The sequence below is a fragment of the Ochotona princeps genome, chromosome 8 (genome assembly GCF_030435755.1).
Source record: "Ochotona princeps isolate mOchPri1 chromosome 8, mOchPri1.hap1, whole genome shotgun sequence".
Taxonomy (NCBI): Eukaryota; Metazoa; Chordata; class Mammalia; order Lagomorpha; family Ochotonidae; genus Ochotona; species Ochotona princeps.
Genome location: NC_080839.1, coordinates 49744405 through 49766311, shown reverse-complemented (window position 1 = coordinate 49766311; position 21907 = coordinate 49744405). Strand labels below are relative to the sequence as shown.

Sequence of the window (21907 nt, the reverse complement as noted above, 5' to 3'; positions counted from 1 at the left end):
GACTCAATGGGTGTTGCAAATGGCTGTTTGTTCCTGTTTTAAAGTCTAACTCCTGTCAAGAGTTAGCAGATCTAGGACGCTTGTCCATCTTGTTTGGCATTTGATGGCAGCCCAAAGTCAAGTTCTTCTAGAACTTAAAAAAAAAAAAAAAAAAAAGACGACACTGTATGAACAGGTGAGAAGCTGTTTGGCTAAAGCTGCAGTTAAAGAGCCTTGGAAATAGTCTCCACATGTTTCACGTATCAAAATAAAGTTGGCGGTAGCCTTGTCAAAGGATTATTTGGGAATTCTAGTCGTCTCAGTGTAGCAAGTAGCTATTTTGGGAGAAACATTCTTTTTCTGTCCACAAACGTTTACAACTTCGGTGATGTGAGAATGTCTGAGGTTTATTGTGGGATTAACGCAGGGACTCTGTTTTCTTTGAGCCTCCTGCGTGGCCGGAGAAAGTGGTGGCTTGTTCGGGAAGGACAACAGTCCGAGCTGGGAGATGGAGAGACATGTCGTGGACGCTGCATGTTAATAGACGTTATTTCATTTACTTTCTCTGTTGTGCAATAGCAGAGTCCTTTTGTTGGCCTACTTTTAAATGGACGATTTCTTAATAGTGAGGCAAGTAGTTCTAATTATTTGGATGGACTTTTCCAAGAGTACAAGCTTCTAAAAGATAAAAAAACAGTTGAAGTTATATTAAAATGGTGATTGTTAAGATGTCTTTTTGTAGGTCTTGCACATTTTTAGGCTGTTGTGGATGTCCTGGAACTTTTACAATTTAATGGTTGGAAAGCATTCTTATTCTTAAGGCAGCAGATTTTTTTAATTTCAGGATTAACTTGTCTTTTACACTGTCCTGCTTTCTCTCAAAGCCACCTTTGTCTCTTTTTTCCCCCTTTTAAGGATTGTTTGTGTTTTCTCCTCTCCATTTGCTTTTGGTCTCATAAAGTCTTATCATGGCTTCTACAGTGGTTTTAATGGATGTGTTATTAGAGTAGATTAGTTTTATTTGAATATTTATACTCACTGTTTTAATATTTTTCCCCCAGTTTTTGTAGCTTATCCTTTTGATTTGTAGTTGTAATTTTTTCTTAGATGTGATCAGAACAAAGTCCAACACCTGCTTTTTTTCCCCCCCCCCTCCGAGTGACTTCTGTGAAGACTCCAGGAATTAGGTGAGAAAGCCTTTTCAATTTGCTGGTCATGCCAGTAACATTTTATGTTAGTAGTTCACATAATTATTAAATCCCTTAAGATGACGTCATCTGAAGGAGTGGTGTGGTGTCTAAGTGGCTGTGCTTCCAAGAACAGCTGAATCACGGGTTGAAAGGTAGAAAAAGTGGCTCTTGTCGAAGGTTACTCCTGTAATTCTTGTGTTTTATTGCATCTTTTGACTGCATATGTGATGCTGATTCTTTGTTGACACTCAGTAGAATGTGCCACAGTGTAAGTTGGTAATTGAATATTCATTAAAACTGGCTGAACCAAGGCAGAGATTGCAAACATGCCCATGTAAATAGATTGGTAAACATTTTAAAGATTGGTTTATTTGGAAGGAGAGAGAGAGAGGGAGATCTTCCATCCATAGGTTTACTCCGCAAGTGGCTGAAATGAGCAGGGTGGAGCCTGGATGCAGGAGCTTCCTCTGGGTGGCTTGGGCTGTCTTCTGCTTCTTTCCCAAGTGCATGGGAAGGGAAGCAGTTTGGGACTCCAACACGTGCCTTTGTGATTCTGTGCAGGCTGTGGCTTTTTCCCAGTACACCAGACTTGGTGATCATTTATTGTACATGATACAGGGATATTTTTTCTATCACACATTGATGTTTTATATATATATAACTATTTTATGAATTGTCTTAAAGCATGTGTTATTACCTAGCATAGAAAAAAAAGAAGGTTTTTTTTTTTTAAAGATTTATTTTTATTGGAAAGTCAGATTTACAGAGAGAAGGGTGGACAAAGATCTTCCATCCGCTGGTTCACTCCTGAAGTGGCCACAGTGGCCAGAGCTGAGCTGATCGAAGCCAGGAACCAGGAGCTGCTTCTGGGTCTCACGTGGTTGCAGGTCCCAAGGCTTTGGGCTGTCCTCAGCTGCTTTCCCAGGCCACAAGCAGGGAGTTGGAAAAGAAGTGGAGCAGCCAGCTTATGGACCGCCACCCCAGTGGGATCCCAGCACGTGCCAGGAGATGACTTTAGCCACATTTTTTTTTCTAAGGTTTATTTAAAAGGCGGACCTGCAGGGGAAGACAAAGGTAATGGAGGAAGAGAGGTCAGTTTCCCATCTCCTATCCTCTTGTTAACTTCACAAGTGCCTACCGCCAGCCAGTTCTGGGCCAGGTGAAAGTTAGAGACTCCAGCAGGAAGATGGAGTCGAAGCTAAGCAGTGGAGACTGTGACCAATACGCTGATCAGGGCACAGTTTAACATGCTGACCCCTGAAAGAAGTGGCCCCATCATAAGCTATTGATAAAGTGAACTCAATTAACTTCTTACAACACCAGATATTTTAATTTCTTATAACGTAAATCTTTCTCAGTGTACTGAATTTTAAGAAAAGTTAATATCCCAACAAGCAGCGGTATTGAGGGTATTAGAAGCTTTTAATGCCAAAATTTTGACATCAGCACTTTTCAAGTAACAACTTGTAAAATCACCTGTTAGCAGTAGGTAAGTTTTGGGTCATACATGATATTTTTGGATTTTCAGTGATTATTCACATTGTATTTCATTTTCTCCCCTTAGCTAATTGCAGAATTTGAATGAAATTGAATACTGTTATTTGTGTTGGCATCCTAGAGTTTAATTTAATTGTAGAATATATCTTACATCCATGGCAGCAAATTTAGTGAATAGGAAAATTGATTAATTAGGGACATGGAATTAGATTCCTGGAAACTGGGTTGACCCCAGATACGTAATTTTGATGAAAGTTTCACTACCTTATACTGTAACAGTGAAAATAAAATAGATTTTGTGAATATTTGGGTTTTGTGGTTTATACTAAAGTGATTGTCATTAGCTACTAGTACAAGTAAAGAAAGCTTTATAATCTGTGTTTTAAACTATTTTCATTCTATTCGAAAGACAGAGAGGTAGATTTATTGTCATCCATCGGTTCAGTTGTGCCCAGTGCCCATAATAGTTGGGGCAGGGCAAGGCTGTAGATAGCCTGAAACTCAGACCTGGGTCTCCCATGTGAGTGGCAGAAACTCAAGGGCTTGAGGCATTATCTGCTGCCGCCCGGGTGCACAGTAGGGAGAAGCTGGGTGGGTGGAGGGAGGGGGGAGCTGTGACTCAGTCAGGCACTCAGCATGGGATATAGACATCCCAAAGTGGCAACTTTGCTGCTGTGCCAAATGCTTGTCACCCCTCCCGTCTCTATGGTGTGTGTGCATGTATTGCTTACATCAGTATGTTATTTTAAAATAGCAGAATAACTTTTGGTTCTTTTGACTCAGAATGCTAATATCTGGCTAGTTAGCTTGGAATTTTTTTGCAAACATGCAATTTAGTCTCTGTATGTAGATTTCAGAAGATTGATACTTTACATCATTCCATCTATAATCTTTGTGTGAAAGAACACTATTTGTGATTTGTGTGGTTAGTTCAACCAGTGTTTAGATATAAAGAGCTCTCTACTACATCTTGGTAATCTATTGCAGTTTTTCGAAAATGTAATGTATATATTGTATAAGGCTTTTATTTCTTAATAGACAATTTAAACATTCTGAGATTTAGTTGAGTTACGTCTAGCATTCTAGGAAATGTATATACCATGATAGCTTATGATCTTTTTGATTCTAGTTCTCAAATTTTAGGAGGTGTTATTTTTCCTAGTAATTTAACTAGAATAGAAGACACAGAAAACACTTTCTGAATAATGGTAAATTGTGATCCCTGGGAGTTCACAACTAAACTTTTTTCTTTGTGTATTACTATAGTTAGCTTGTGACCACATCTGCATTGTCATAACCTAACATGGACAGTCTCTAATGATACCTTCTGTATTTTGTTTAACCTTGAGAACCTAGGAGCTTAAATCAGCTCTAGTTCAGCCTTCTGTTGCCTAATGGCAGGGACAGGTTCTGAGGTGCGCATTGTTAGGTGATTTTGTCATTGGGAAAATCATGGAGTGTACTTAACAGGCCTAGGTAATGTAGCCTACTGTATACCTACACCACAGGGGGATCACCTGTTGCTCCTCAGCTGGAAGCCTGAATAGCATGTTAGTGAGGTGAACAGTGTGGGCAGTTACAGCGCAAGTTAAGTATTTGTGCATCTAGATAGAAAAGATACAGTAAACACAGACAACAAAATTTTCAGTTTTATTGTAATCTTAGAAGACCTGGATATGTAGCTCCTTATTGAAACTTCGTTATGTTACAGCTGACTTTAATTTGTTGGTACATGTATATATTTAACATGCTTTTTTTTTTTTAAGATTTATTTTATTGGCAAGGCAGATATACAGAGAGGTGGAAAGAGAGAGGAAGATCTTCCGTCAGGTGGTTCACTCCCCAAGTGGCCGCAACGGCGGGAGCTGAGCCAATCTGGAGCCAGGAGCTTCTTCTGAGTCTCCCACGTGGGTGCAGGGCCCCAAGGGTTTGGGCCATCCTCGACTGCTTTCCCAGGTCACAAACAGGGAGCTAGATGGGAAGCAGGGCTGCTGGGATTAGAACTGGTGCCCATATGGGATCCCGGCATGTTCAAGGCGAGGACTTTAGCTGCTAAGCTAATGTGCTGGACCCTTAACATGCTTTTAAAAAATACTTATTTTGGGGGCAGGAGCGACATCCTACTGGCAATAATCCTCATCTTGCACTTGTCAGGATCCCATATGGGCACTGATTCGCGTCCCAACCACCCCGCTTCCCATCCAGCTCCCTGATTGTGGCCTGGGAAAGCAGTCGAGTGTGACATAAATAAAGCCTTGCATCCTGCACCCGTGTAAAAGACCCAGAAGAACCTCGTGAAGCATTTTTTAAAAATACTTATTTTGAAAGCCAGAGATGGAAGTGGAAAGAGATAGTGGTCTTCCATCTACTAGCTCACTCTTGAAATGGCTGCAACTGCCGGGGCTGCGCCAGGGCTGCACCAGGAGCCTCCAGCTTCATCCAGGCGATCCCCGCCTACAGGTGGTAGGGACCCTAAACATGCGGGCTACTACTTCCAGAGCATTAGTAGGGGGTTGGTTCTGAAGTGGAGAAACCAGAGCATGAACTGGTGGTGCCCATATGGGACGCCTTTGTTGCAGCAGCTTTTCCCACTGTGCTACAATGCTGGCTCTTAATACGCTTTGTAACACAGAAAGCACAGTTTACCAATATAAAGCTCATTATGGCTAACTAAATATTTTAATAATAACTTAGCTAAAAATGTTTTCAAAGTTGACTTGTGTAATATGTTGAAGTATCAAGATTATACTTAGTGGCATTACATTGATTTTTGTTTTAAAATTTTTTGAATTTAAAAATATAGCATTACTTGCAAACTTGTTTTGTATTCTTGTTAAGAACTACCTAAAGGAGAAACACATAGGAATATGTCTATTGTTAGGAAACTTGTCTTATAGTCATAGCAGGAGGGTGTATTTGTATGACAGTAATAGGAAAGGCTTTTTATTTTATGGAAAACTTTTTGCTTTTGTTTTTTAAAAATTTATTTGATAAAGTAGAGAGACAGATTTATTGCCCTTCTGTGTCCTTTGGTTCACGTCCCAAAGGCCTGCACCTGACAGCACTGGGCAGTGCCCAAGCCAGAAGCCAGAAACTCCGTCAGGGTCTCGTCTGTGGATCCAGGCACCCAGGCCCCGCAGTCTGATGTGCTCCCTCTCGGGCACGTCAGCTACGCTGCTGAGAAGATAGAGCTGAAATGGTGTGAGACCCTGCTGGCACTCGGATTTGGGATGTGGGCGTCCTGATGAGTAGTTTAGCTCTCTGCTACAACACTCAAAGTATTCATGCAAAACTTCTAAGATGTATTATCTGGTAGAATCAGATTTTGTAATATAAAAGAAAATCAAACAAGTAAATACGTTTTGTTTGATATGTGGTACATGCCTAAGGAACCTAAGCCCTGGAATCATCTTCCATTGCCTTCTCTGATGGGTTAGGAAGCTGGATCAGAAGCAGGGCAGCTGAGACTTGAACTGCAGCTCCCTAATGTAGGTTGTGGGCGTTAGTAATGGCAGAGTAGCCTGCTGCGCTGCAGTACCAGCCTCCAGATGTGTTCTTTAGTAGGCGAATGTAGCAGCGTCTGTATTCATGGAAGCTTCATCTACTTGGACAAGCTCTTTTTTTCTCTTCTGCAGGAGTGAGCAGTATCTGGTTTATGGGCCTACGAGGCCCCATGAAGTCAACTGGTCTTGGTTTTACCAATATGTAGCATGCTAATTTTTAAGTTCAGAATTTTGTGTGGCTTGACGGTGACCAAAGAGAAAAATGGTCCCACATTAGACAGATGTGAGGGAAGTACAGGAGTTTGAGGCATTTTCATTTATTCTCCAACCTTAGGTAGATGAGCTCCCAGAAGGGAAGATGGGAGAGAGATGGTGGGGTTCTAGGAGGAGGGTGAGTAGGACTTTAGCAAGTCTGTTTTGTTTTGTTTTTCTTTTAAGGTTTATTTTTGTTGTGAAGTCAGATATTTAGAGATCTTCTGCCTGATATTTTGCTCCCCAAGTAACTGCAAAGGCCGGAGCTACACCAATCCAAAGCCGGGAGCCCAGAGCTCTTCCGGGTCTTTAGCTGCTAGGCTATGGCACTGGGCCCAGCTAATCTGTTTTAAATTTTTTTTTCTTGGTTTTATTCATTCACCTTTAGGCAGAGAGACAGGAGATCTCCCATTCACAGACTTCCTCCTCAGAAGGTTGTGGTGGTGCCTGCCAGGTGTGCATTGTCAGGAAACGGGCCTCAGAAGCAGAGCCTGGGCGTTCACCCAACTTCCTGCCATGTGTGTGGGCAACACAAGGAGCACTGCAGCCACTATCCCAAATGCCTGCCCCATTGAAGGAACCTCACATGTACCCAAGAGGTGGCCTGCTGCCATTTGTGTTGGAAAAATACCTTCTTGTTGCTTTTGTTCTAACACACGTCATTGACCAGTGAGACTGTCACTGCGTTTAGACTGCCTTCCTTCAGTCATTGGATGATTCTGCTAAGTGAAGCCAGTTTGTCTTTGGCTTATTGTAGTCGGCTTGGTCTGTTGATTATTGTTTCCCTTTATCATTGCTCCTCTATTCAGATTGAGCCTTTGTTGTTCCTACATTGTACCTTTCTGCATGAAGTTGTCATATTTCACATGGATTTGAAGTAGGTGCTTAGTTTCTGCTTTGCATTCTGTAGCTTTCCTAGTGGTCCGGTTTGATGGAGATGTTTTAATTTTAAAGCATCATCAAATATAGCATAAGAGATTTTTAATCATTTGCTTTTATTTTACTACTTGATCTTCTGTTTCTATGTGTAACTTTTGAGTGCTCTTGACTGCTGCAGTGAATTAATTCTTTTTTAAATTTTCAAGCAAATTGAGTATTTCAGTGCCTTAATATAAAAACATGAATTAAATGCATCAATGATCTGGAAGATCCGTACACTGCACCCAGTCTAAAGGTGGCTAATTTTATTTATTTTAAAGATTTATTTACCTATTTGAGAGGTGGGCATTCAAAGGTCTTCCATCTGCTGGTTCATGCTCTGAATGCCTGCTGCAGCTAGGAACCACATTCAGGAGCCACGTGTTGGCTCCAACCATTGGGGCCATCTGGCCACTGGCTTCGCAGGTGCCTTGTTAGGAAGCTGTGTTGCAAGTGTAGTAGCTAGGACTTGAACTTGCACTTTGATTTGGGTGCTGGTGTCACAAGCAGCAGTATTAACCTGATATGCCACAATACCCAGACCACTAGTTTTATGTTAAGACTTTTTTCTTTTTAGAAAAATTGATTTTTATTTGAAAGATCCACAGTGAGGAGGAGAGACAGAGATCTTAGTCTGCTGGTTCACTCCCCAAATGGTCACATCAGCCAGAGCTGACTCGATTGTAAAACCAGAAGCCAGAAGCCTCTTCTGGATCTCCCAGATTGGTGCAGCAGCCCAGGGACTAAAGCCATCCTCCCCTGCTTTCCCAGGCCACAAGCAGGGAGCTGAATTGGAAGAGAGCAGCTTAAACATTAATCATTGTCTGTATGAGAGGCTGGTGATCAAGTGGAGCATTAGCTTGCTGTACCACCACATTGGCCTGAAGACATTTTTGCTTTATTTTATTTATTTATTTATTTATTTATTTTTAAAGATTTTATTATCATTGGAAAGCCGGATATACAGAGAGGAGCAGAGACAGAGAGGAAGATCTTCCATCCGATGATTCACTCCCCAAGTGAGCCGCAACGGGTCGGTGCGCGCCGATCCGATGCCGGGAACCAGGAACCTCTTCCGGGCCTCCCACGCGGGTGCAGGGTCCCAAAGCTTTGGGCCATCCTCGACTGCTTTCCCAGGCCACAAGCAGGGAGCTGGATGGGAAGTGGAGCTGCCGGGATTAGAACCGGCGCCCATATGGGATCCCGGGGCGTTCAAGGCGAGGACTTTAGCCGCTAGGCCACGCCGCCGGGCCCGAGACATTTTTGCTTTATAAATCGTAACTCCAGTTGGAAGGGTAGCAAAGGCTTGGAAGGATTTGTGATTGGCCTAGCCCATTGCTCATACTCTACATTTTTATTCTCTTAGTGGTGTTGTTTTAGTTCATGTTATTCTGCTGTGTTTTTTGTTTGTTTTGCTTCTGTTTAGTTGATTTTTATTAAAATACAAGGTGATGGACTCGGCGCAGCAGTCTACTGGCTGTAGTCCTCGCCTTGCACATGCCGGGATCCCATATGGGTGCTGGTTCTAATCCCGGCAGCCCTGCTTCCCATCCAGCTCCCTGCTTGTGGCCTGGGAAAGCAGTCGAGAGCAGCCCAAAGTCTTGGGACCCTACACCCGTGTGGGAGACCTGGAAGAGCATCCGGGCTCCAGATTGGCTTGGCTCAGCTCCAGTCGTTGCCACTGCTTGGGGAGTAGTGAATCATCGGATGGAAGATCTTCCTCTCTGTTTTTCCTCTCTGTATATCTGCCTTTCCAATAAAAATAAAATAAATTTTAAAAAATTAAAGTAAAATACAAGATGGCCACCAAACTTAGAAACACAGATGGCTATAGTATGAATTGTTTCTAGAAGTTACATACTACAGAATAGGTTAATGTAGTATCTGTTTTCAGGTTTTATGACTACCCTGTAGAGGGAAGTTCATGTAAGTAGGTCTGTTTTGTTCAGATTTATATTACATGGCCAGATTATGGAGCCAAGTGTAAGGCATATTTTGAATATAAAGGAGTAGAAATAAAAACTGTAGAAATGTGATTGGTATTACAGTGGTTTAGTATTCAAGATTGCAGTTGATCTGACAAGGTAAAAATTAGTTAATACTTAATTGGTTATGAGCTTGACAAAGTTTGGCAGATGCTAGATAATAGTAATTTCAGAAGTATACTTGGAAGACAGCTGGAGAGGTTGGCTAGCTGCTAATGACATTGGTATTGTTTACAAATGTGTGTAAGGTATCTTTGCAGTGGATTTAGATATGTATTTCTAACATTGCTACTTTTGGGTGTTGCTGGAAGATGGTTAGCACTGTTTCATGTTCTGCTTATAAGCACACAGAAGTGTGAGGTGCTTTATGCCTGAATTGAATTATGCTGCTGGAAAAGCTCCAGGGGAGTGATGATTGAAGTCCTGACTCGAAAAGTCAGATACTTGGATCTGAATCCCTGCTCCAACACTCCATAAAACTAACTTTCAAAAAAGTTGTATTTGTTTCTTTGGGAGGCAGAGAGACAGAAAACCAACACCCATCTTCCATTCACTGGCCTACTCCCAAAATGGTCACAATTGCAGGAGGAGTGACTAGAATGGAGCCAGGAGCTGCGTCCAGGTCTCATGTTGGAGACAGGGCTCCAGACACTTCCACTGTTTTTGTAGGGACATTAGCAGGGAGTTGGATTGAAAGTAAAGCAACTGAAACTAGAACCCTTGCCCATATGGGGTACTGACATCCCCGGCAGTGTATGAACCACACTAGCCCCAGATGGGTAAATCAAGTTATTTTTTATAAACCTTATTTTTCTTAGTTACAAAGTGAAGGTAATGGTTATTTCCAGATTATTGGGTTGAGATAATTTAGCTGTAAAGCACCTGGCCCTTTGTAACCTTTACTAATTGCTGATCTTGCTTTACTATTAGCACTGCTAGTACTACATGCTCTATGGTAGATTGCACCACTACTAAACTCAGGACCAGCTTCTTAATGATTCTGTGATGTGTCAGATACTTGTTTTAAGATTTAGTACCCTTGAACTGTATCCTGATGTTTTAGCTGAGTTAAGGCTCTGGGCTGCTGGACTGTATGGTATCTTGTGTCCTAAGGTCCTTTTGACTTTCAATTCAAAAGTTCTGTTCTACCAGAGCAGAGTAGAAGCTAAGTAAAGGCAGTAACTGTGTTAGTTTTGTGTGCTGATTTACCCTAGCAGTGTACTAAATCTATGTAACAGCCACTTAAGTTTAGCAGTATTTTGTATCTGTCTGTGTCAGTTCATTCAGGCTGCTATAACAGCCCGGATAGTGGTTATACATAGAACAGCCTGGAGTGGGTGGTGTTTAAGGGTAGAAACTTACCTTTTAAACAGTTCTGAAGGCTGGAAAGTTCGAGATTCAAGGTGCTGTCAGACCTGTGAGTGTGAGTCTTCTTCCTGGTTTGCAGATGCCCATGTTCTTGTTGTGTCTTTCTATGGCAGAAAGCTGGAAAGCTCCCTGCATTTACTTTTATAAGGGTGCTAATCAGATTCAAGGGAGCTGCATGACTTAATTACCTCCCGAAGGCCCCACCTTCTAATGCCATCTTGGTGAGCTAGAATTTAAGTATACAAATTTTGGGCCTGGCATGATAGCGTAGCGGTTAAGGTCCTCCCTTTGAATGCACCAGGATCCCATATGGACGCTGGTTCTAGTCCCGGCAGCCCTGCTCCCCATCCAGCTCCCCTGCCTGTGGCAGGGAAAGCAGTCGAGGATGGCCCAAAGCTTTGGGACCCTGCACCCGCGTGGGAGACCCAGAGGAGGCTCCTGGCTTCAAATTGGCGCAGCTCCAGCCGTTATGGCCACTTGGGGAGTGAACCATCGGGCGGAAGATATTCCTCCCTGTATATCCGCCTTTCCAATAAAAAAATAAACCTTTAAAAAAAAAGAATTTATATAAATTTTGTCTGGGGTGTAAACATTCACTCAGTGGCATTGACCTATTAGCTTCATTTGAATAAGCATTTGCTGGACCATTTAAAAATTAATTGTAGGGGTTGGTGTAGTGGCATAGCAAGCTAATCCTCTACCTGCAGCACCAGCATCCCTTATGGGTGCCAGTTCAAGTCCTGCTGCTCTGCTTCTGATCCAGCTCCCTGCTTATGACCTGGGTAGGCAATAGAGCATGGCTCAAGTGCTTGGGTTCCTGTACCCACCCTTCTCTCTCCCCCCTTTCCTCCCTCCCTCCCTTTTTCTCCCCCCATCTCTCTCTCTCTCTCTTCTGTAACTCTTCCAATAAAAAATAAATAAGTCTTTATAGACATCATGTAACTTTACCTATAAATATTAGGTATGAACCTCCACTAAATGGCGTTTTCTTCTTACCTAACAGTTAATTCTTCTGAATAACCCATCCTTTTTCAGATTTCCTACTTTGGGTGAAAAATATATAGCTTCTCTCCAGCCAAACCAAAGGTCATGCATTATATTTGTTGTTGTGTCTCAGTTTTATAAATTACCATTTTTAAAAGGCTTTTTAAAGATATCATTTATCTTGTAAATTGTCCTAGATTCAGAATTTGTTATTTCTTCGATTTCTTGTTTAAAACTTAAGCTTTGACTTCTGAAAGTTACTGAGTTAGATGTAATGACTGTTAGATCCTGTTAAGGGTTTTGGTCAGGTCCCCCTGTTCTCACATTGGGAGGCACAAATGCATAACAGTTGCAGTGTTGGTGAGGCCAACTTTGATTACTGGATATGGTGGTGATAACTACTGCCTTTAAGGAGAAAAAAGAAAGTGTCTCTTTCCTGAATACCAACTAACTTTCAGGCCTTTTTAAAAGATTTTGTGTTTATTTGAAGAGTCAGAGAAGGAAAGAGACAAACATCTTCAATTCTGTAATTCACTTCCCAAATACCTGCAGCGGCCAGAGCTAAGCCGATCTGAGGCCAGGAGCCCGGGTCTTGCTTGGGTGCGGGGCCCAAGCACTTGAGCCATTCTCTACTACTATCCCAGATCACAATCAGGGAGTTGGATTGGAAGTGGAGCAGTTAGGACTTGAACTGACATTTACATAGGATGCTGCTGCCACCGACAGAAGCTTAGCCTGTGCCATAGTGCTAGCTTCCACAGGCATGTTTTGTTACTGTGCAGATTGATTTCCTCTTCAGTCTTTTACCTAATAGATTTATTGACTTTTTTTTTTTTTTAAAGATAGACAAAGGTCTTCCAGCTAAAGTCCATTGGTAAAATTTGGCTTGTTGAATGTTTCTAAAATGAAGTTTTACTGGAGATAGTCAAGTTCATTTGTTTATATATTGTTTATGATTGTTTTCCGGCAACAAGGTGCCTGGGTTTGATGCCTCGCTGTGGCTCTTGACTCCAGTTTGCTGCTGGTGCAGACCTTGGGAGTCAGCATTTGCTGCCCCAAGTATTTGGGTTCCTGCCACCGATGTAGAAGACCCACGTTAGGTTCTCAGCTACTACCTATATATTTCCAAAGTTTCCCCAGGGTAGTTGTATTAATGTATACTACTAGCAAGTGGCATAGAAGTGTTCTGTTGCTGTCAGTGCTATGCTATATACGTTCAGGGCAATTTAAAATCTTTCGGTACACTCATTAAAAATACAGATGAAGTGAAAATTTTAATAATGTGTTTTGTTGGGGTGGCATTTCACTGGTGATTAAGTTGCCATTTGGGATGCCAGCTGCCCATATCTAAGTGTCTAGCTTGAGTCCCAGTTACTCAGCTTTTTCTTTTCTTTTTTTTTTTTTTTTTGAACCATTTACTTATTTATTGGAAAAGCAAAGTTACACACACATCTCTTTTCATTGGTCACTCCCCACCCCCCAGGTGGTTACAACAAGCCAGAAGCTGGGAGCTTCTTCTTGGTCTCCCACATGGGTGCAGGGACCCAAGCACTTGGGCCGTCTTCTGCTGCTTCCCCTGGACATACTAGCAGGGAATTGAATCAGAAGTGGGACAGCAGGTACATGAACCAATGCCCATAAGGGATACTGATGCCTCAGGCACAGGCTTAGCCTACTTACCACTGTGCTGGCCTCCTTGAGTGTGTGTGTGTTTTTATTTTTTTCTTTAAAAAAAATCTTTTTTAAAGATTTATTGTTGTAAAGGCAGATATACAGAGAGGAGGAGAGACAGAGAGGAAGATTCTTCTGTCCGATGATTTACTCCCCTAGTGACCGCAACGACCGGTACTCGCCGATCTGGAGCCCGGAGCCAGGAGCTCTTCTGGGTCTCCCTTGCGGGTGCAGGGTCCCAAGGCTTTGGGCCGTCCTCGACTGCTTTCCCAGGCCACAAGCAGGGAGCTGGATGGGAAGCGGGGCTGCCGGGACTAGAAGCGGCACCCATATGGGATCCCGGGGCGTGCAAGGCAAGGACTTTAACCACTACGCTATCGCGCCGGGCCTGTGTGTGCGTTTTAAACAAAATCTTACGAATACCCAACAACTCTGCCATTAAGGTGCATTGTTTTTAACATTTAGTTTTTTATTTGAATGGCAGAATTATGGGAAAGGAGATCTTCTCTCCACTGGTTCATTCCTAAATGACTGCGATGGCTTCAAAGCCAGGAGTTTTTTTAGTCTCCTACATAGGTGGCAGGGACCCAGCTGTTTGGGTTGTGTTCTGCTCTCCCAAGAACTATTTGGGCTGCGTTGCTCTCCCAAGAACATTAGCAGGAGCTAGATGGAAAATAGAGCAGTCAGGACACAAACTGTTATCAGTGTGGAATGCCAGCCCCCCAATATTTCTTAATCAAATTTAAAGTTCTTATAAATTTATGTGTGAGTGTAAAATTATAATGCCAATTAAATGCTTTAATCTGAAGATAATTTTAGAATAATTCCCAAAATATTTGGATTTAAGGAAATGCTTAAAAGAGTGCTTGAATCGTAATTTGGAGGTGGGAGTATTGTAATTGCTTTATGTTTCAAGTAAATAATCTTGTGTCTATTGTTCTTTTCCTCCATACAGTCCTCTTTCTATTCCATTTATGTTGTTTTATCTTTTAGCAAAGTGTGAGTATCCTAGAGTGAGGAAGGTTGAAGGAATTCTAGTTTAAAGCCAAAGATGTTCTGAAAAAGGGCTGTAGGGCTGGACTGACATGGGGCCTTAGAAATATTTTGTGTACATCATCAGGAAACAAAGCAAATGATATAAATTAATTAGTGCGCCCTCTGACTTGCAGCAGGTGTGTGTAGTTGACTGGGAGTTCCTAATGTGAGTCACCAAAAGTGAAATTGCTGGGAATCAACGACCGTTTGTACTTAGTGTTATAATAGAGGTTAATCAGTGCTCCAACAGACTGTTATGTTCTGTCAACTTAATGTTTCTGGGATAACTGGAATAACAGACTAAGATGCTTCTTCACGTATCTTTCAAGACAACATGAATTTTATTCGATGTTTGCTATGTGGTAAGGTCACAAGATTGGAGGGCAAAACAGGTTGCAAGAGGTGTGAATGGTTATCTAGTTGTGATGGAGGTAGAATGAAGGTTTGTAGATGTGATGAAGGAGGAATGAGGTGGATGTGAGTATAATGCTCTTGAGCCATGTGGGCCTCAGCTTAATGTATTTGAGCAAAAGGTTCCTGATAAGTAAATTCAGACTGTGTATTTTATGCTTTTTTGAATTTGGGCAAGTGAGAAGCCATTACATCTTCTAGGCAGTTAGGGTTATGTTTTAGGGAAATTGAGCTGACAGTAATCTCCCACATGGGTGCAGTGCAGGGTTCCAAGGCTTTGGGCCATCCTAGACTGCTTTCCCAGGCCACAAGCAGGGAACTGGATGGGAAGCGGGGCTGACAGGATTAGAACTGGCGCCCATATGGGATCCCAGTGTGTTTAAGGCAAGGACTTTAGCCACTAGACTGCAGCACCAGGCCCTTTTTTCTTATTTGTTATGTGAATGTAATAGTTCCTTCATAATAGGGCTGTTAGTAAAGACTAAATGAGTTAATGTTTGTAAATATGGGGGAGGGAACAAAAAATTTATAACAATGCAGTTACCTTTTAATTCCATTTTCCTGTGAACTCTTTGGAATCTCCTTAGATGTTAGAAGAGTTCCTCACACAGGGTAAACATGCATTACCCCTAAATTTATGTTGCTGTAAGTTACCTCGTGGTTTTTCTGACAGGCTGCAGATTTCTTAAAATTTGGCACAGTATGTCACTTTTTAGTGAACACTGCAGTTTTTCCCCCACGACTGGTAACTTAGTTCTTACTAACCTTTAGTTTGTCCTTTTCATTTCTGACCTTTAGAGTTGGAGTGCCTATAGAACTTAGTTCTTACATCTCTCATCTTTTTAAATTATACTCTTTGCTGAGGGACTTAATTACCATCTAAATAAATGCTCCCAGTATTCTGGCTTTAGGCTTGATCCCACTCCTGCACATCACCTTATTTCTTATATCTGCATTATCTCCCCTTTTACTTGAGATGTAGCCTCTGAGTGTGTTCAAAACTGACCACCTGATGTATTATCATTCTTCTCTTCTCTCCTTGATTGTCTTAGGCTGAATTGAGTTACTAAGCTGTGTCCAACTGGACCTTACCATTATCTTCAGTTACTAAATCGCAATAGTATAACAGTACTTTCAGACTTGTTTTTCTTTGAAATCAGATTTTTTTGTACTAGACTTGTTGCAGGAATCTCAGAACATTGTTAAACTTATCACTGTAAGAGTTGTGATGCTTAGATTGCCACTAGACATTGTACTTGTTGAGAAGACATATATTACTTTGTCAAAATTTTAAAGGTATTTTGATAAGTGTTTTGACATTGGGTTTAGTAACAATCCTAATTATTGTATGCTCTTTATTAAATTTCTTTTAAATGGAATCAAACATTGTATAGTCTTTGTCTAGTTTCTTTGTGTTAATTAAATTAATCCATGTTATTGCTTATGGTTGTATCCTTGTAATTTCAAAATTACATGTATATACTTTAAAAAGGTAGGGATATACTGTAATCTTAGAGAATTTGAAAAGGCACCACAAATAATCAGGAATGGATTCATGTCTGTAGGATACCCTGTCCTGTTTTGAGAACTACTGATTGAAAGCTTACCCAACCAGGGGAGGACATTGGGCTCACTGATCAAGGCATCACTGCAGTTCATTTTGGAGTGCTGAGTTTTAGTCTCACTACTGTGCACTCTAGAAGACAGCAAACGAGGGCTTGGATTCCTTCCACCTTACGTGGGAGACCTGCATTGAGTCCTGGCTCCTAGCTTGGCCTGACCTGGTTCCTGTCGCAGGCATCTTTGGAATGAACTACAGGGTGGATCATCTCTTTCTGTTTCTGTCTTAAATCAATAAAACGATATAATTTTTAAAAATGCATCCCTTTAAAAAAAGGTTTATTGAATGGTAATGTTAATTTAGCCTGAACACACAATCTTCACAGTTCAGACCTATAGTGTCTTTGTTAGAACATACTGTACATCTGCAGATGACGATAGGGTTTTTCTTGCCTCATATTTGTGGTGAAAGCAAATACTACTATCAACAAAGGTATTTCCATTTTACACATTAGTCTTCCTTTTTGAAGGCTTGGATTCAAAATCATACTATTGTGCTGAAATTTGAAATTTCTAGTTCTGCTTTTGAACTAGGGCAAGAAATAAATTCTCATCTACAGTCTCTTGCTTATGAATAAATTTCATAAAATATGTGATTGAATAAAGGTGTTTTCATTATCTCATTGTAATCTAGAGCTTTTGTTTCCTACTTTAGATTTTTAAGCTGCCCAGACTCTTACACCTTTAGTAGCATCTCCTAGCACCAAAAGGTGCGCATAGTTGAAGCCTGATGGTTATATAATAATAAAACTAGAAGTGTTATTTCAGCAACTTCTTAAACTCTTGAACTTTGCATGTGAATTATTGCTTCAGAAGTCGTACGCTGGTGCTGACAATGATCAATTATTGATTTGGAAGAGGAGAGGACTTTTGGTTGAACTGAAAACATTAAAAATGAGAAGAAAAGGTTAGAACCAAATGTTGTATTTCTGTGAGTTTGCTGATGTGAGGGATAATGTTCTTTTTTCACTTCTCATTCAAGTAGCTAGCATCAGTGTTTACAATTTGATGCTAGGCTTAGTGAATGAATATGTTCTTTCTTTATTTGAAAGACAGAATAACAGAGATTGAGATGGAGAAAGAGTAAAAGAGATCATTCCTGCAAAGTGGTTACAATAACCAGAGCTGGGACATGTCCAAGTCAGGAGCCAGAACTCTCTGGGTTAACCACATGGATGCCAGGGACTGGAACACCTAAGCCATTGTCTGCCGCCTCCAGGGAGCATTAACAGGAAACTGGAATGTAAGTAGAGGTAGCAGGAGTCCATCCAGGCATCTGTGAGAGAATACAGGCATCCCAAGTTAAGGTTTAACTCTGTCACAATGCCTGCTCTGATTATTTTTATTAGAACAGATTAGCCACTGGATAGCATCTCTGTACAGATTGATAATGTATAGGGAAATTGGAATGTATTTTGAGAAAATGTTGTAACTTAGTCTCAAGTCTTACTTCCTGTATCACTTTTGACGCTTTTCTCCCCTTTGCTTGCTTCTCTTTTTAAAGCACTTTTCTCATTTCTTTTGAAGGTGGTTTTTAAAAACTCAGAAATTTTAGTAGACAGATAAATTTAAAAGAGTTGGTCTTTTATTTGTAAGTGTTAGACCAGGCATCTGTTAAAACAGAAGTGACATTTATTTTGGTTAAACAGCTTCTGTTCTACATATGTGTTTATATAGTATGTTCACACTTCATAAATTGAATAGAGCAAGTACCAATAATTGATGGTTAAGTTTTACTGTGTTTACCAAGGAAATAGGTATTAATTGCCACTTAATAGTAAAAGGAACAGGCACAGAATTACATGTTGAAATGAAATTTTTGTGACACATGAATTTTTACATAAGTATGCTACTTTTGAGTAGTATTAGAACATGAATGTTCTTAGCAAAGATTGTGTTCCCCTCACAAAGTTTAGCAGACACTAGCATTTTGCTTCAAACTGCTCTCAAAAGAAAAAAGTGCTACTAACTTTATTCAGATATTGTTGTCTACCACTTTTCTTTATTTCTCAGATGTAACTACCAGCAAATAGGTCTTAACAGTGTTTTCCATTTTTGTGCTATTCAGCCATGTTTTAAAATATTTCTGCTAATCAAAACTATGTATTGTTTTACATGACTTTACATAATGACATCACATTGTTTTCTTTTCCTGCTAGCTTTGTTTTTATTATGTAGTCACAGTGATGGAAATATAAAATGTGCTTTTTAACTTTTGTAGGGCATTACATTATGTTTTCTGTCTGCTTCTCCTTTTGCATGTTGGAGAGCCTATCCATGATGTCAGCATCTTTGACACTGCTCTGGAGATTTCTGGTGCTGTTCTGGTTCCTGATTCTCTGTGTGTGACCTATTTTTTTTCTTCTGGAAAATTTTAGTGCTTTACCTTTATCACCAATGTTTTGAAGTTTGTTTAATATTTTGTTGTGGTTCTTCTTTCAAGATTGGTACTCACGTTGTTTAGTTCTGGGAAACTTTTCTAAATCTTTTCTGAAATTTCCTTCCTTTGCTTTCTTTGCCTTGCTTACAATATGTTTATAGTGTAGAATGAACGAAATTGGTTATGTTTATCGTATTATGCACTGAAATGTTTGTTCTTGGATTTTTTTTTTTTAGAAGATTTACTTATTTGAAGGCCCAGTGCAATGGCCTGGTGACTGAGTCCTTGCCTTGCATATGCTCGGATTCAGTATGGACACCAGTTGGAGTCCTGGCTGCTTCACTTGCGGTCTAGCTCCCTGCTTGTGGCTTGGGTAAAGCAGTGTAGAGGATGCTAGGTGCGGTCTAGGAATCTGATACTGGACATATGGTCAAAACTGTTGAGGCCAGGTAGGCCTATATGTGGTGCTTGTTGGGACAGTTCCGTCTGATACCCTAGCCAGCAGCCTGTCAGCTGCCAATCATGTGAGTTTTACAGATGACTGTCTCTGCAGCCAATATCTGTATGCAGTAATAGTAAAAACCCAAGTGAGTACTGCCTAGTTGAGTCTTTATGATTAATGGGCAAATATTATACATTGTTATTAACTGAAGCCTATAATTCATCCATATAGAATAAGCTTTGACTCAGTTTTCTTTTTCTGTTCTAGGATCCATTGTATTTGTTATATAAATGAAATATATCACATTTACATAATATTTACGTGCTGTAATACACATGTAAATGGACCATATTATTTTTAGTTATCATGACTTTTAGACCTCCCTTGCCTGTGGCAATTTTTAGGTGATTCCTTGGAGGGTGTGTGTATTTAAATGATGAATTTTTTATTTGAACAGAGTTATGAGATCTTGAACTTGCTGATTCATTCGCTAAATGGCTGCAGTGACAGGACCTGCACTGTCCAAACCCAGGAGCTTCTTCCAAATTTCTCACTTTGGTGCAGGAGCCCAAAGCCCTTTGGTCATTCTCTACTTTCCCAGGCCTTTGTTAGCAGGGAGTTGGATTCTGAGTGGAGCAGCTGGGATTCATTCTTACTGCCCTCCGTATGGAATGCCAGTACCACAGGAGGCTTAACTTGCTAAACCATAGTACTGGCCCCTTTTCCTTTTTTTTTTTTAATTTTCTTAGCGATATTCATGAAAACTGGTGAGGTATTTTGTAGCATATCCCTTAAAAAAATAAGATTGATATATTTGAAAGAATGAGAGATGGGCCTGGCGGCGTAGCCTAGCGGCTAAAGTCCCCGCCTTGAGCGCCCTGGGATCCCATATGGGCTCTGGTTCTAATCCCGGCAGCTCCACTTCCCATCCAGCTCCCTGCTTGTGGCCTGGGAAAGCAGTTGAGGACGGCCCAAAGCATTGGGACCCTGCACCCACGTGGGAGACCTGGAAGAGGTTCCTGGTTCCTGGCTTTGGATCGGCGCAGTGCCAGCCCGTTGCAGCTCACTTGGGGAGTGAATCATCGGACGGAAGATCTTCCTCTCTGTCTCTCCTGTCTGTATATCTGACTTTGCAATAAAAATAAATAAATAAATCTTTTTTAAAAAAAAAAGAATGAGTTCCACAGAGATCTTTCTTCTGCTGGTTCATTCTTTCAGATGGTCCCAATGAAGTCAGGAGCCAAGAATTCCCTTCTAGTATGCCACATGGGTGGCAGGGCCCCAACTTCTTAGGGTATCCTTAACTGCTTTCCCAGGCACATTAGCAAGGAGATGGATCAGAAACAAAGCAGCTGGGCGGGCACAATGGCTTAGTTGACTAATCCTCTGGTTATAAGCTCTGGCACCCCATATGGGTGCTGTTTCATGTCCTGGCTTCTCCATTTCCCGCACAGCTCCCTATTTGTGGCCTGGGAAAGCAGTGGAGAATGACCAAAGAAAGCCTTGGGACCCTGCATCGCTTGGAAGAGGCTCCTGCTCCCAGCTTTGGAGCAGCTCAACTCCAGCCTTTGCACCTTTTGGGGGAGTGAGCCAGCAGATGAAGATCATTCTGTCTCTCCTTTTCTCTGTAAATCTGCCTTTCCAATAAAAATAAATGAATATTAAGGAAAAAAAAAGTAAAGTGGCCAGTACTTGAACATGTGCTCTAACAGGATGTCAATGTCACAGGCCATGGTTTAACCCACTGTGCCACCGTGCCAGCCCTGAGGGGTTCTTTATGCTTTGAATTCTGGTCCAGTGCTGCTTTATTTTGTCACTCAGATTGTCCATTAGAAGAACTGGATATGTGTAATACCTAACATAGCCCTAGAGTGATGAAAAGCTCTCAGAAATGAAATATCTGGGTCAGAGTTTGCAGTTATTATATAAGCCATTCTAACACGTTTTATAAGTTTACAGGTAGAGTGATTTTCCATAACCATCCTAACCCTCGCTTAAGCCAACCCTACTTGGAATAGCTCACTAGAAGCTTACCTTTTCCTTTTAATTTTAAAATAAAACTTCTGATGTTGAAATAGTTATAGATTTATAAAGAAGTCATAGAGGTGGTATGGAGTATTTCTGCATGCTATAGCTTTTTTCTTGTTTTTAGATTGTTTGAAAGGCTGAGGGACAGAGAGAGACTAGACAGTTCTTCCATCTGCTGGTTTACTCCTCAAAAAGGTACAGCAGTTAAAACCAAGAGCCAGGAACTCCTGCTGCCTTTTGAGATACATTAGTAGGGAGCTGCAGCCAAGAGAAGCTAGAATGTGATGTCAGGCCTGCAATAATGGACTTAATAACCCTTTGTGCCACAGTGCTGGCACATCTGTTTCCTCTAATGTTAGTGAGTTTTTATATTATTGTGGTACATTTATCAAAGCTACAAAGTCTGTGATGCTAGTCTGTTAGCTAAACTCCAAACTTGGCATTTTACTTGTTTTTGTGGTATTTCTCCTTATCTGTGTCAATGTCAAATCCAGAATACCACATGCTGTTTGACAGCAGTTTAGCCCCCTGAATATTTATGTACTATGTGATTTTTTTTTAAAGAACAGAAACCAATGTCATATATTAATTATTTAAATATAGAGTTTCAGAATGAAAGCTCTAGACTATAGAGAATCAAAGCT

The 21907-nt window shown here is 41.0% G+C and overlaps 1 protein-coding gene across 8 annotated transcripts in view; it reads left to right on the top strand.

Annotated features, from left to right (window-relative positions):
- PPM1B (protein phosphatase, Mg2+/Mn2+ dependent 1B) overlaps nt 1-21907 on the top strand; it is a 65469-nt gene that overhangs the window by 1575 nt on the left and 41987 nt on the right. The gene's annotated exons all lie outside the window — the stretch shown is intronic.